The sequence below is a fragment of the Cloeon dipterum genome, chromosome X (genome assembly GCF_949628265.1).
Source record: "Cloeon dipterum chromosome X, ieCloDipt1.1, whole genome shotgun sequence".
Lineage (NCBI taxonomy): Eukaryota > Metazoa > Arthropoda > Insecta > Ephemeroptera > Baetidae > Cloeon > Cloeon dipterum.
Genome location: NC_088790.1, coordinates 31700394 through 31715362, shown reverse-complemented (window position 1 = coordinate 31715362; position 14969 = coordinate 31700394).

The window sequence follows — 14969 nt, the reverse complement described above, 5'->3', positions numbered from 1 at the left end:
TGTGTAAATACTTCTTTGATAGTTTGGAGGTCCATAGGTCCGAAATGCACATGGGCGACCACTTGTACGCTATCAGAAAGGTTCATGGACAATGGACACTTCTTCCTATAAGAACCTGTGATGAAAAAGAACTGTATCAATGCTCGCATTGCCTGAAGATCCTATACATTCATTCTCGTGAGTATTTCTTGTGCAAGGATGGTTCAAAAATCCCTTTATGTAAGACTTGCGCTCCATTACATACACACTGAGAAATAGAATAATGCTGGACTCGTCGGTGCTAAGAGCGTTCTTGTAATTTGATCTTATTCCCAGTGTTTTTAAAAATAAAATTCTCTTCATCATATTGGTTCCACTCAATGTTTTTTCTTCTTGACCCGAATATAATTGATTGAATCCGCTTATTAATATAATTGGTCTTTAAATTTTAATGTAAAAAGTATTTTATCACGTATCGATAGCAAATCAATCAAAGTTCAACACAAACCGCATGTATACCACTTTGAGTGTTACGAGTATATATCATTCTAAAAGACAATCCCCATTCCATTGCATTTTTGAATTTGGTCAATCTGCTCTTGGAATGTGGAAATTCGGAGGGAGGCTTTGAAATTATTCGGGTGTTTTGAATTCCCTTATACTTCAATAAATACAAATATTGCCGTGAATTCTAGGCATTTCGTAAAAGAGAGTTGTGAGCAACGCACTGAAGAGAAATACTTCCCTCGGTAAGGATGCATATTAAAATAATCATTTTTGACTTTTCAGCTTTCATTACTTTCAGGAACAATAGCGAACCTTAACTAAAATGAAGTGTAATCTCTGCACGCAAAATTTAAATTCCGAAGGCTACTGCACAAACGTGTATTGCCCAAAATATCGTTTGTACAGAATATCAGTGAATGCGCAGTCGTCAAACTCGGGCAACGCTTTACTCCACTCCGAAGGAAATGAATCAGGGCAGCAGCTCTTTTATGATCAAGAAATGCCCGAAAATAGACGTCGCTCTAGCCAGAATATTGCTCCTTTAGTCGCTAATCAAGCGCCTGCCACTGGACAGCAGCTCCAATTTCCTAACCAGCCAGGCAATTATGGTAGCTATATTTTAAATAATATTTTTTAAATTCAAATTTATAAACGCTTTTTATGCTATATTGAAGGCCAATATCATCTGCCGGATAATCCACAGCAATATTGTAATTTCAACATTGCTCAAACTAACGCCAGGACGCAGATGGGGTGGAATGCTCAGCAGTACAATGGTTACTCCTTGGAAGAGGTGATGCCACAACAGGCAAATGCAAGCCAATGGAATAACCAAGGACAGCACCAAAGCATGGATCAGACAATGGCGATGTCAGCGTCTGGCGCACAGGCGACTATTGAAAGCTCTGTGCAAAACTATGTCCATTCTCCACGACAAGAATTGGTCAATTCAGCCCGTTCTCAGCCTCGCACTACTCAGAGAATGTGCTCATCTGGCCTCCCATTTTCTCCTGCAAGCGTTGTGCAATCCCTGAGTTATCCTTCACTGCATGAACCGCAGGCGAGTCGACCTTCAATCTATTCTCAGCCTGGACCAAGTGGCAAACAAAGCTCTGCTCAGAAAATCTCAAGTACAAAATGTCAAATAATTCTTAACTAAATTTAATTTCACTTATTTATTCCAGCACCTCCTCGTCAAAATAAAAGTGAAGGATTTTGCGTGATGTGTGAAAAGGATGATAGTAATATCTATATACATTGGTCTAAATTGCACAAGGATGAAAATGGCGAAAACAAACATTGCTATACAACAACCACTCTGTTCAAAAATATTACGAACAAACGTTTATTGCTGCCAAAAGCCACAAATCACAGAGAGTTAAAAAAATGCCTCACTTGCCAAAAGGTGTTTTACACTCATCGCTGCGACAAGCACGGCTGTCCCGTTCCGTCAACCAGCTCAGCCCAATCAAATGCAAGTTCAACTGCTCCAGTTCCAGCTTCAGGAAATGAAAAGAATGGATTTTGCTTGATGTGCAAATACTTCTTTGATGATTTAAATCAGCATTGGTCCGACATGCACAACTACCCCGACGACAGCAAAGATGATGTTTACGATATCAGGAAGGTTCGTGGACAATGGACACTTCTTCCTTATAAAACCTGTGATGATAAAGAACTGTATAAATGTTTGCATTGCCTGAAGATCCTATACATTCATTCTCGTGAGTATTTCTTGTGCAAGGATGGTTCAAAAATCCCTTTATGTAGGACTTGCTTGCCATCATATAATATATAATTATTAACAAACTGAGAAATAGAATAATGCTGGACTCGTCGGTGCTACCGAGCGAACTTTTTTGGTTCTAATTCTCAGAGCACGATGTAAGTCAAAATATAATAAATATGTATATATCATATACAATAAGTATATAACTAATGTTTTTTCTCTTCTTAACCTAAACATTTATTGAATATCATGTCATTAGAATCAATAAAATTGGTATAAAAAGTATGTTATCACGTATAGCGATAGCAAATAAATCAAAGGTCAATACGAGCCGAATTTATTAAACGTCGGAAACTGCCTCTTTTGCTTCCCGACAAGTTAAATCGCACAATGACACAAAATTGAAGCGGCCAAGCTTGGTATTATTTTATTTTTAAAATTTCTGAAAATGAGCTTAACTGATCGGTTTTAATTATAATATAGAATAATAAATAATAATAATAAAAAAATTTTTGTCGAAAATTTAGTAAAAATTAAGCATTTTAATTTCTAGATCTGTATTTTCCCGGCATTTTTTTTTTTGTTTTCGACTTTGAGACATTTCAATTTCATTTCAAACTTAAAAAACGGCTTAATTATAGATTTTTGGAATGCTTTCAAACATTTCCTGCTCCAAATTTCAGAAATGCCAAAGGGGGAGGGAAATTGGTTGCATTGCGAGGACGAGTAGATTGATGATCTTGACTTCTCATAAAATATGTTTCTATATTCCAGAGAGCGTTGCTTTTACGACCGTGTTTCGGTAAATTTCCTAAATTCATTGCGTGTACGTTTTACAAAAGAATAATTGGAATTTGAAACTTCCGTGCAAACATCTTTCAAGCCATAAATGCTCATATTTTTTTAAATTTCTACGCTCTGCTATGCTAAGTTTTCTATTTCTTCAGGTTAATTGTAGACACGGCCATAAATTTATAAGTGTGAATCGCAAGAGCAAGCCAATTTTTATTAAGAAAAGCTGCAGCAATTTATTTTTATGAGAGTTAGTTATATTTATTTAGACGTGATTTTGCTATCCATGATACAATTATCCTTTAAATATTTATGATCTGTTCTCATTTTTGAGTTTTACGTAACAATAATGCGATCAATATAATTTGTAACGAGGTAAACAATGTTATTCAGGCGCCCAAACGGGAGAGTGGAGGGAGAGTCTCAGGTGATAAAACCACCCCTCACGGAGGGGAGCGCTGGCGCACACACTCGGGAGGTGACTCTCCTGCTAGCGGCGGACCGGCCAAGACGTGTTACCTCTCGCTCTCTCCCCCTGCTCATCCCTTGGGTTTAGCGACTCATCATCGCCTCTCACAGCGCAATAATTCTTTAAAAACTGTAAGCGTCATCCGGTGGCTGGAAAGTTTCAAAGTCCGCTCATTCAGTGTTGACATTCTAGGCATTTCGTGAAAGGCAGTGGCCAGCGAAGCAATTTATTGAGGTGAGAATCAATATTCATCTCTATATTTTTCTTTTAGTTCTTTTGATATCTAAATTTATACGAAAAAATTTCGCAATCAATTCTTTTGATTGTTTTAGGATTATTGTGTGTTGCTGTTGTCTGCTGGAGGTATTGCGTTAGGCTTTGAACTCTCCAGGCTGGCGTTTAAAAGGACACAATTCAATTCTTTGAATGAATTTCACATCGTTTGCCCCGAGTGTTTGATATCAAAAGTTTTCCAAAATTATTAAAAAATACACGGTGAGCGGAAATATGCAGGAAAAAATTTAGTGTTACGAATTAATATAATTCCAAAAGATTTGTGTGCTATTTGGTCAATGTGCATTTGGAATTTGGAAATTGGATAGAAGAAAAGATTGGCAAAGAAATAATTTAGGTGATTCGAATTGCTCTAATTCTAGAAAAATACGCTCTCTTTCGCTTAATATTCTAGGCATTTGTGAAAGAGAGTGGTCGGCAACGCTCTGAAAAGAAATACTTAATTCCTTCGGTAAGGGTGCACATAAATAATAATTAAGATTTTCAGCCAATTTTTCTTTGCTTTTATGGGTCTTATTTTGTACGCAAAAAAACATTTTAGAGTTTTTTGAAACACATTTATATTAAATTTTTGATTACTTTGCAGGAGCAGGAGTCCAAATACCTTTGAAAAATGTCTGATCTTCGTGTTCGATGTCCTCATTGTAAAATAAGTGAAGTTATTTCGGGAGGCTATTGTAGAAACTTGTGCCCAACCTTTCGTTTACCCAAAACACAAAATGTGCAGTCGTCAAACTCAAATCAATCCGAAGAGATGGAAAATATGCCTCGCTCTTACCGATATATGGCTCCTTCAGTTCCATATCAAGCTCTTCCCGTCGTAGATCACCCCACTGGACAACTTTTGCAATTTCCAATTCTGGCAGAATATGGTAGCTATAAAAAATTGTTTTTTTTAAATTTAAATATGTAATTCATTTTTTAGGTCAAATTCATCCGCCGGCGAGTGCGCGCGAGTACCAACACTTCAACAGTGCTCAGCCTGCAGCGAGAAATCAGTTGGAGAGAAACTTTCAGGCCAACGTCGGTAGTTCAGGATCGGCGACGGAATATCCATATGCAGGCCAACGGCCCCCTTACGCAGTGCAAGAGCCTCTCACTACTCAGGGAATGTGCTCATCTGGCCTTCCTTTTTCTCCTGCGAGCGTTGTGCAATCCCTGAGTTATCCTCCACTCTATGAACCGCAGGCGAGTCGACCTTCAATCTATTCTCAGCCTGGACCAAGTGGCAAACAAAGCTCTGCTCAGAAAATCTCAAGTACAAAATGTCAAATAATTCTTAACTAAATTTAATTGCACTTATTTATTCCAGCGCCTCCTCCTCCAAATAAAGGATTTTGCGTGATGTGTGAAGTGGATCATGGTAATATATATGATCATTGGTCTAAATTGCACAAGGATGAAAATGGCGAAAACAATCATTGCTATAAAACAACCACTCAGTTCAAATATATTACGAACAAACGTTTAATGCTGCCAAAAGCCACAAATCAAAGAGAGTTAAAAATGTGCCCTATCCTCACTTGCCAAAAGGTGTTTTACACTCACCGCTGCGACAAGCACGGCTGTCCCGTTCCGTCAACCAGCTCATCCCAATCAAAAGCAAGTTCAACTGCTCCAGTTCCAGCGTCAGGAAATGAAAAGAAAGGATTTTGCTTGATGTGCAAATGCTTCTTTGATGATTTAGACCAGCATTGGTCCGACATGCACAACTACCCCTACGACAGCAAAGATGATGTTTACACTATCAGAGAGGTTCGTGGACAAAGGACACTTCTTCCCAAGAGAACTTGTGATGAAAAAGAACTGTATAAATGCTCGCATTGCCTGAAGATCCTATACATTCATTTTCGTCATTTAATGTGCAAGGATGATTCAAAAATCTCTTTATGTAAGACTTGCTTTCCATTATATTATTTACGCTGAGAAATAGAATATTTCTGGACTCGTCTGTGCTAAGAGCGTTCTTGTAATTTTATCTTGTTCTTAGTGCATGATGTTTGTCAAAATATAAGATCTGTATGAAATAGATACCACTATGTTTTTCTTCTTTACCCCAATTTTTTTTTTAAATGATTCCTCTTATATAACGTGTCATTAATATAGTCTCTAAATATTAAAGTAAAAATGTGTTAGCAAATAAAAAGTTGAGCTCGAGCCGCATATATTTAACGTGTCGGACTTTGCTTCTTGACAAGAAAATCGAAATAACACCAAAATTGACGCCATAACTTAATGTTATTATTTTTTCAAATATCTTAAAAGATTTAGCTCATTGGTTTTATTGCAATTTTTAAAATACATAATTTTTTGTTGCTCCATAGCACGGGTGAGTTTTAGTTAAAATTCATTGTGATATTTTCTGGATCTGAATTTTCCTAACATTTATGTTGTTTTCCTCGTGCTTTCAAACATTTCCTGCTCCAAATTACAGAAATACCAAAGGGGGAGGGAAATTGGTTGCATTGCGAGGAAGAGTAGATTGATAATCTGGCCTTCTCATAAAATATTTATCTATATTCTAGAGAGCGTTGCTTTTACGGCCGTCTTTCGGTAAATTTCCTAAATTCATTGCGTGTACGTTTTTTAAAAGAATAATTGGAATTAGAAACTTCCGTGCAAACATCTTTCAAGCCATAAATACACATATTTTTTAAATTTCTACGCTCTTCAAGTTTTCTATTTTATCAGGTTAATTGTAGACACGGCCTAAAAGTTATAAGTTGTGTTTTTTTTTCTTGTAATAATGTAACAAATTCAGGCGCCCAAAGGGGAGAATGGAGGCAGAGTCTCAGGTAATAATACCACCCCTCACGGAGAGGAGCGCTGGCACACACACACACACTCGGGAGGTGACTCTCCTGCTAGCGGCGGACCGGCCAAGACGTGTTACCTCTCGCTCTCTCCCCCTTCTCATCCCTTGGGTACAGCGACTCATCGCCTCTCACAACGCAATAATTCTTTAAAAACTGTAGGCGTCATCCAGTGGCTGGAAAGTCCACTCATTCAGTAGTGACATTCCAGGCATTTCGTGAAAGGCAGTGGCCAGCGAAGCAATTTATTGAGGTGAGAATCAATATTCATCTCTTTATTTTCCTTTTAGTTCTTTAGATAATATTCTAAATTTATACGCGAAAATTTTGCAATCAATTCTTTTGATTGTTTTAAGATCATTGTGTGTTGTTGTTGTCTGCTGGAGCAGGTGTTGCGTCTGGCTTCGAACTCTCCGGTCTGGCGTTTAAGAGGACACAATTCAATTCTTTGCCCCGAGTGTTTGATATCAAAAGTGTTCCTAAATTATTAAAAAAATACACGGTGAGCGGAAATTTGCTTGAAAAAATTTAGTGTTACGAATTAATATAATTCCAAACGATTTGTGTGTTATTTGATCTATGTGCATTTCTATTCAATGTATTTATTGTATTGACTACTGCAAGTAATAAACAAGAATATAATTTGGAATTTGGAAATTGGAGAGAAGGAAAGATTGGCAAAGAAATAATTTAGGTGATTCTAATTGCTCTAATTCTAGAAAAATACGCTCTCTTTCGCTTATTATTCTAGGCGTTTGTGAAAGACAGCGGTCGGCAACGCTCTGAAAAGAAATGCTTCCCTCGGTAAGGGGTGCACAAAAAAAATAATTTCGATTTTCAGCCAATTTTTCTTTGCTTTTATGGGTCATATTTTGTACGCAAAAAACAAGCAGTTAAGAGTTTTGTGAAACATATTTATGTATTATTTTTTATTACTTTGCAGGAGCAGTATCCGAATTACCAAAAAAATGTCTGATCTTCGTGTTCGATGTCCTCATTGTAAAATAAGTGAATTTATTTCGGGAGGCTATTGTACAAACTTCGCGTGCCCAACCTTTCGTTTACCCAAAACACAAAATGTGCAGTCGTCAAACTCAAATCAATCCGAAGAGATTGAAAATATGCCTCGCTCTGACCGAAATATTGCTCCTTCAGTTCCATATCAAGCGCCTCCGGTCGAAGATCACCCCACTGGAAAACTTTTGCGATTTCCAACACTGGCAGAATATGGTAGCTATAACAAATTGTTTTTTTTTAATTTAAATATGTAATTCATTTTTTAGGTCAAATTCATCCGCCGGCGAGTGCGCGCGAGTACCAACACTTCAACAGTGCTCAGCCTGCAGCGAGAAATCAGTTGGAGAGAAACTTTCAGGCCAACGTCGGTAGTTCAGGATCGGCGACGGAATATCCATATGCAGGCCAACGGCCCCCTTACGCACTGCAAGAGCCTCGCACTACTAAGGGAATGTGCTCATCTGGCCTTCTATTTTCTCTTGCAAGCGTTTTGCAATCCCTGAGTTATCATTCACTGCATGAACTTCAGGCGAGTCGACCTTCAGCCCGTTCTCAGCCTGGACCAAGTGGCAAACAAAGCTCTGCTGGATTTTCAAGTCAGAATTACTCAGGTACAGAATATATATAATTTTAAATTAACTTTGAATGCACTTATCTCTTCCAGTTTCTCCTTTTGCAAAAAGAAACTTTAATGGATATTGCGTGATGTGTGAGGAAGATGACGATAACTTAGAATATCACTGGAATAATTTTCACAGGGATAAAAACAACAAAAGAAATTCATCTTGCTATGGATCAAGCACCAGGTGGAAACATTTATCGAACAAACGCTTATTGCTGCCAAAAATCACAGATTACAGAGAGTTAAAAAAATGCCTCACTTGCCAAAAGGTGTTTTACACTCATCGCTGCGACAAGCACGGCTGTTCCGTTCCGTCAAGCAGCTCAGCCCAATCAAATGCAAGTTCAACTGCTCCAGTTACAGCGTCAGGAAATGAAAAGAAAGGATTTTGCGTGTTGTGCAAATACTTCTTTGATAGTTTGGAGGTCCATAGGTCCGAAATGCACATGGGCGACCACTTGTACGCTATCAGAAAGGTTCATGGACAATGGACACTTCTTCCTAGAAGAACCTGTGATGAAAAAGAACTGTATAAATGCTCGCGTTGCCTGAAGATCCTATACATTCATTCTCGTAAGTATTTCTTGTGCAAGGATGGTTCAAAAATCCCTTTATGTAAGACTTGCGCTCCATTACATACACACTGAGAAATAGAATAATGCTGGACTCGTCGGTGCTAGGAGCGTTCTTTGAATTTGATCTTATTTTCAATGCATGATGTTTGTCAAAATATAAGATCTCTATGAAATAGATACCTCTACGTTTTTCTTCTTTACCCCAAAAATTATATTTTTAATAATTCCTCTTATATAATATGTTTACACCGATTAGCTTAACCGATATTGGTTTTCAGCACGTTAAAGAAAAAATGTTAAGTGAAGAATGCTCAGTTGTAGGATTAAATCTGCAATTGCCTTAAAATTGAAAGTATACGGTGGCGTCATCTGTTGGCGGCTTCACAAAATATTTCATGGTTTTTAGTGCATAAACCTGAAACCGCACCGCCACCACCAGAAATGACAAAAAATTAAACCAACCCGCCCCACAGTGCGGTCAACTGCGGGTTTAAACCCGCACTCTTACACCCATGCAGTACTCTATTACATAATTAAATCGTCGGTGGTGTCATTTGTATGACAAAAAATAATAAAAATTAATCGTATAAGTACATTTTCCTGCTTTTCCCAAGAAACTTTAGTAATATTTAAGTGAATTATTTGGCCCATAATTTGAATAATTGAAAGAAAAACTGAAAAATATTGAAAAATGCATGGAATTGGCATCAGAAATCAGCCTTCTCAAAAAAGTCTAAAACCGTCTAAATCACCAAATACCGTCTTTTTGAGGGCAAAAAGCTCCTAAAAATAGTCGACTATTTTGTACAAAAAAACAGTCCAAGTTTCCCAACCCTATTCATTACATTGCGTGTTATGAAAGAATTAGTCAAATATTAAGCTTCCGCACAAATAACTTTCAAGTTTACTATTCTTTCAGGTTCATTGTAGACACTGGCAAAAAGTTAAGAATTCAGTTTTTATTTAATAATCTCTCATAATCATGAACAAATATTAAAATTGCTATTAGATTGTTAGTTTTATTAATCCTAACTTTTCACTAAAATTTAAATTGGATTCAGTATCGCTCTATTCCGGGCTATCCAGATAAAAACAAAATATTTTAATATACAAACAAAACGATCACTTACAACTTGGTTGAATTTTACACAAGTTAAATGCTACTGTCGTGAAATCTCTCTCGCCTCTGGCATACCAACAAATTTAGTTGTTTTGAAATTTCTTTTGATAATATATCTCTAAAAAAACGTTTTCAACCAGGTAACACTCAAAAGAAAAAAATGGAAAAATTTAGAAGTGGACGAAAAAATGCTTGCAAACTTTGAGCGTTTCAAATAAATCTCGTTGCATTGATATTATTTTTATACCGACCTTTGCGTGCAATTGGAATCTGAAAATTTTATGAAAGGAATTATTGCAGGTGCTTTCGAATACCTCTGGTTTTATGAATACACAGATTTCCATGAATTTTATGCACTTCGTAAAAAGCAGAGGTCGGCAACGCACTGAAAAAAAATACTTCCCTCGGTAAGGACGCGTATACAAAATGATTTCGATTTTCGGTTAATTTTCATTTGCTTTTATCGGACTTATTTTGTACGCAAAAACACATTTCAGCATTTATTTAGAATAATGCTGGACTCGTCGGTGCTACCGTGCGAACTTTTTTTGGTTCTAATTCTCAGAGCACGATGTAAGTCAAAATATAATAAATATGTATATATCATATACAATAAGTATATAATTAATGTTTTTTCTCTTCTTAACCTAAACACTTATTGAATATGATGTCATTATAATCAATATAATTTAAATAAAAAGTATGTTATCACGTATAGCGATAGCAAATAAATCAAAGGTCAATACGAGCCGAATTTATTAAACGTCGGAAACTGCCTCTTTTGCTTCCCGACAGGTAAAATCATGTTGAATATAATTAAAACAAGGCTTCATCCTCGTTGTCAATTAAAGAGAAATTCGTCGTCTTTATTTCTCAACCAGTTTCGACGTCATCACTTACGTCCAAATCATGAGTTACAATTACAATCAAATACATCAATGCAATAATGCCATATCTAAAATCACATAAAATTCCATACAATTCTTAAAGACACCCACCTATTCATGAGGTGGTAGGGAACTTTTTTGTTCCGTAAGCTAAATTTTCCCCTTTAAGCGCGTAAAATATTTTTCCACACATCACAAAGCACCTGTGAGATGAGATGTGCGTGTTATTTAACAAAGGGGTGGCTCAGAATTTGTAACATTTGGTCTTTGGAGCTTGCCTCAAGTGCCTCATGAATAGGTGGGTGTCTTTAAGAATTGCAATCTCTGCAATGCTAAGTTTTCTATTATATCAGGTTAATTGTAGACAAGGCCAAAAATTGATAAGTGTGGTTTTTCTTTTACAAAAAAATTCTCTTTTTTGGAGAAATAATAAAATTGTTTTAATATTATTTAATTATTAGTGTAAAATAAATCTTATATTTTCATTAAAAATTTTAATTAAATTCTATTCTAGGCTTATTATGATGTACAAAGCGTTCAAGTCACTTTTTTTTTAAGAAAAGCTAAAACAATCCAATATTATGAGTTTATTGAGACGTGATTTTTGTATCATTGATACAATTATCCTTTAAATATTTATGATCGGTTCTCATTTTTGAGCGCATGTGAGGGTTTAACGTAACGATATTACGATCTCAATATTATTTGTAACGAGGTAAACAATGTAATAAATTCAGGCAACCAGAGGGGAGAGTGGAGGGAGAGTCTTAGGTGACAAAACCACCCCTCATGGAGGGGAGCGCTGGCACACACACAAACACTCGGGAGGTGACTCTCCTGCTAGCGGCGGACCGGCCAAGACGTGTTACCTCTCGCTCTCTCCCCTTGTACAATGTACATCCCTTGAATATAGCAACTCATCATCGCCTCTCACAGCGCAATAATTATTTAAAAACTGTAAGCGTCATCCGGTGGCTGGAAAGTTTCAAAGTCCACTCATTCAGTTGTGACATTCTAGGAATTTTGTGAAAGGCGGTGGCCAGCGAAGCAATTTATTGAGGTAAGAATCAATATTCATCTCTTTATTTTCCTTTTATTTCTTTAGATAATATTATAAATTTATACGCGAAAATTTCGCAATCAATTATTCAAATTGTTTTAGGATCATTGTGTGTTGTTGTCTGCTGGAGCAGGTGTTGCGTCTGGCTTCAAACTCTCCGGGCTGGCGTTTAAAAGACGACACAATTCAATTCTTTGACTGAATTTCACATCGTTTGCCCCGAGTGTTTGATATCAAAAGTTTTCCAAAATTATTAAAAAATACACGGTGAGCGGAAAAATGCAGGAAAAAATTTAGTGTTACGAATTAATATAATTCCAAAAGATTTGTGTGTTATTTGGTCTATGTGCATTTGGAATTTGGAAATTGGAGAGAAGAAAAGAAATACTTCCCTCGGTAAGGGTGCACATATAAAATAATTTCGATTTTCAGCCAATTTTTCTTTGCTTTCTTGGGTCATATTTTGTACGCAAAAAACAAACAGTTAAGAGTTTTGTAAAACACATTTTTATTAAATTATTGATTACTTTGCAGGAGCAGGAGTCCAAATACCTTTGAAAAATGTCTGATCTTCGTGTTCGATGTCCTCATTGTAAAATAAGTGAAGTTATTCCGGGAGGCTATTGTACAAACTTCTGGTGCCCAACCTTTCGTTTACCCAAAACACAAAATGTGCAGTCGTCAAACTCAAATCAATCCGAAGAGATGGAAAATATGCCTCGCTCTGACCGAAATATGGCTCCTTCAGTTCCATATCAAGCTCCTCCCGTCGTAGATAACTCCACTGGAAAACTTTTGCAATTTCCAATTCTGGCAAAATATGGTAGCTGTAAATTTAAGGGGTTTTTATTATTTTAAATTCTGATTTTTTTATAATCAAAGGCCAATACCATCCACCAGGGAGTGCTAAGGATTATTGTAATTTCAACAATGCTCAAACTATTGCGACGAATCAGATGGAGAGAAATGCCCAGCAATACAATGGTTATTCAGCAGGAACGATGCAACAGCAGGCGATCATGAACGAATGGACTGACCAAGGACACTACTGGAATATCTACCAGCAAGGCATGGATCAGTGGATGAGGATATCTGAAGCTAGCCAATTGTCCACTCTGGAAAGCGATGTGCAAAATTACATCTATCCACGACAAGAACCGGTCGCTGGACCATCTTCAGCCTATTCTGACCCTGGACCAAGCAGAAATCAGAATTCATCAGGGTTAACAGCTCAGAATGGTACTGTGTAGAATCGTGTTGTTATAATCAAATTTTAAAATGTTTTTATAAACTATTTAAGGCCAATATCATCTGCCGTATAGTGAACAGCAATATTGTTATTTCTACAATGCTCAAAGTATTGCGACACATCATGTTGAGGGAAATGTTCAGCATTATAATGAGGAAGAGGCAATGCAACAACAGGCTAATGCAGGCCAATGGAATGACCAAGGGCATGACTGGAATTTGCATGAGGCACCCACAACTCAAGTGTTGGAAATGTCCGCGTCTGGCCATATTTCTTCTTTAGAAAACCCTTATATGAAAAACGACACCTCTTCTCCACGACAAGAACCGGTCGCTGGACCATCTGCAGCCTATTCTCAACCTGGACCAAGCCGGAATCTCAATTCAAATGAATTGCTATCTCAGAGAATTTCAGGTACATTCATTTAAATAATTTAAATTTAATTTAATTGAACCTAATTGTTCCAGGGCCCTCAAAAAAAATTCAAGATAAGAAAAACAGAATTGCATATTGCCTGATGTGTGAAAAGAAAGATAATGACATATATCAGCATGGGTCTACATGGCACCAAGACAACAACGGACGTTCTAATCTTAATTGCTATAAAAAAGCCACTTTCGAACAGATAACCAGTGAACAGTTATTTCTACCAAGTTGCACAAAGCCTGAGGAGTTAAAAAAATGCATGGAATGTAAAAAGGTGTTTTACACTAATCGCTGCGACAACCACGGCTGTCCCGTTCCATCAACCAGATCAGCCCAATCAAATGCAAGTTCAACTGCTCCAGTTCCAGCTTCAGGAAATGAAAAGAAAGGATTTTGCTTGATGTGCAAATGCTTCTTTGATGATTTAGACCAGCATTGGTCCGACATGCACAACTACCCCGACGACAGCAAAGATGATGTTTACGATATCAGGAAGGTTCGTGGACAAAGGACACTTCTTCCTGAAGGAACTTGTGACAAAAAAGAACTGTACAAATGCTCGCGTTGCCTGAAGATCCTATACATTTATTCTCGTAAGAATTACTTTTGCGATGATGGTTCAAAAATCCCTTTATGTAAGACTTGCTTTCCATCATATTATTTACGCTGAGAAATAGAATATTTCTGGACTCGTCTGTGCTACGAGCGTTCTTGTAATTGTATCTTATTCCTAGTGCATGATGTTTTTAAAAATATCAGATCTGTATGAAATAGATACCTCTATGTTTTTCTTCTTTACCCCAAATTTTTTTTAATAATTCCTCTTATATAACGTGTCATTAATATAGTCTCTAAATATTAAAGTAAAAATGTGTTAGCAAATAAAAAGTTGAACTCGAGCCGCATATAATTAACTTCGGACCCTGTTTCTTGACCAGAAAATCGAACTAACACCAAAATTGACGCCATAACTTAATGTTATTATTTTGTTCAAATATCTTCAAATACTTAACTCATTGGTTTTATTACAATTTGGAAAAAAAAATTTGTTGCTCCATAGCACGGTGTCGTTTTATTTAAAAGTCATTGTGATATTTTCTGGATCTGAGTTTTCCTAACATTTATGTTGTTTTCCGCGTGCTTTTAAACATTTCCTGCTCCAAATTTCAGAAATACCAAAGGGGGAGGGAAATTGTTTGCATTGCGAGGACGAGTAGATTGATAATCTGGCCTTCTCATAAAATATTTTTCTATATTCCAGAGAGCGTTGCTTTTACGGCCGTCTTTCGGTAAATTTCCTAAATTCATTGCGTGTACGAGTTACAAAAGAATAATTGGAACTAGAAACTTCCGTGCAAACATCTTTCAAGCCATAAATACACATATTTTTTAAATTTCTACGCTCTTCAACGCTCTTCAAGTTTTCTATT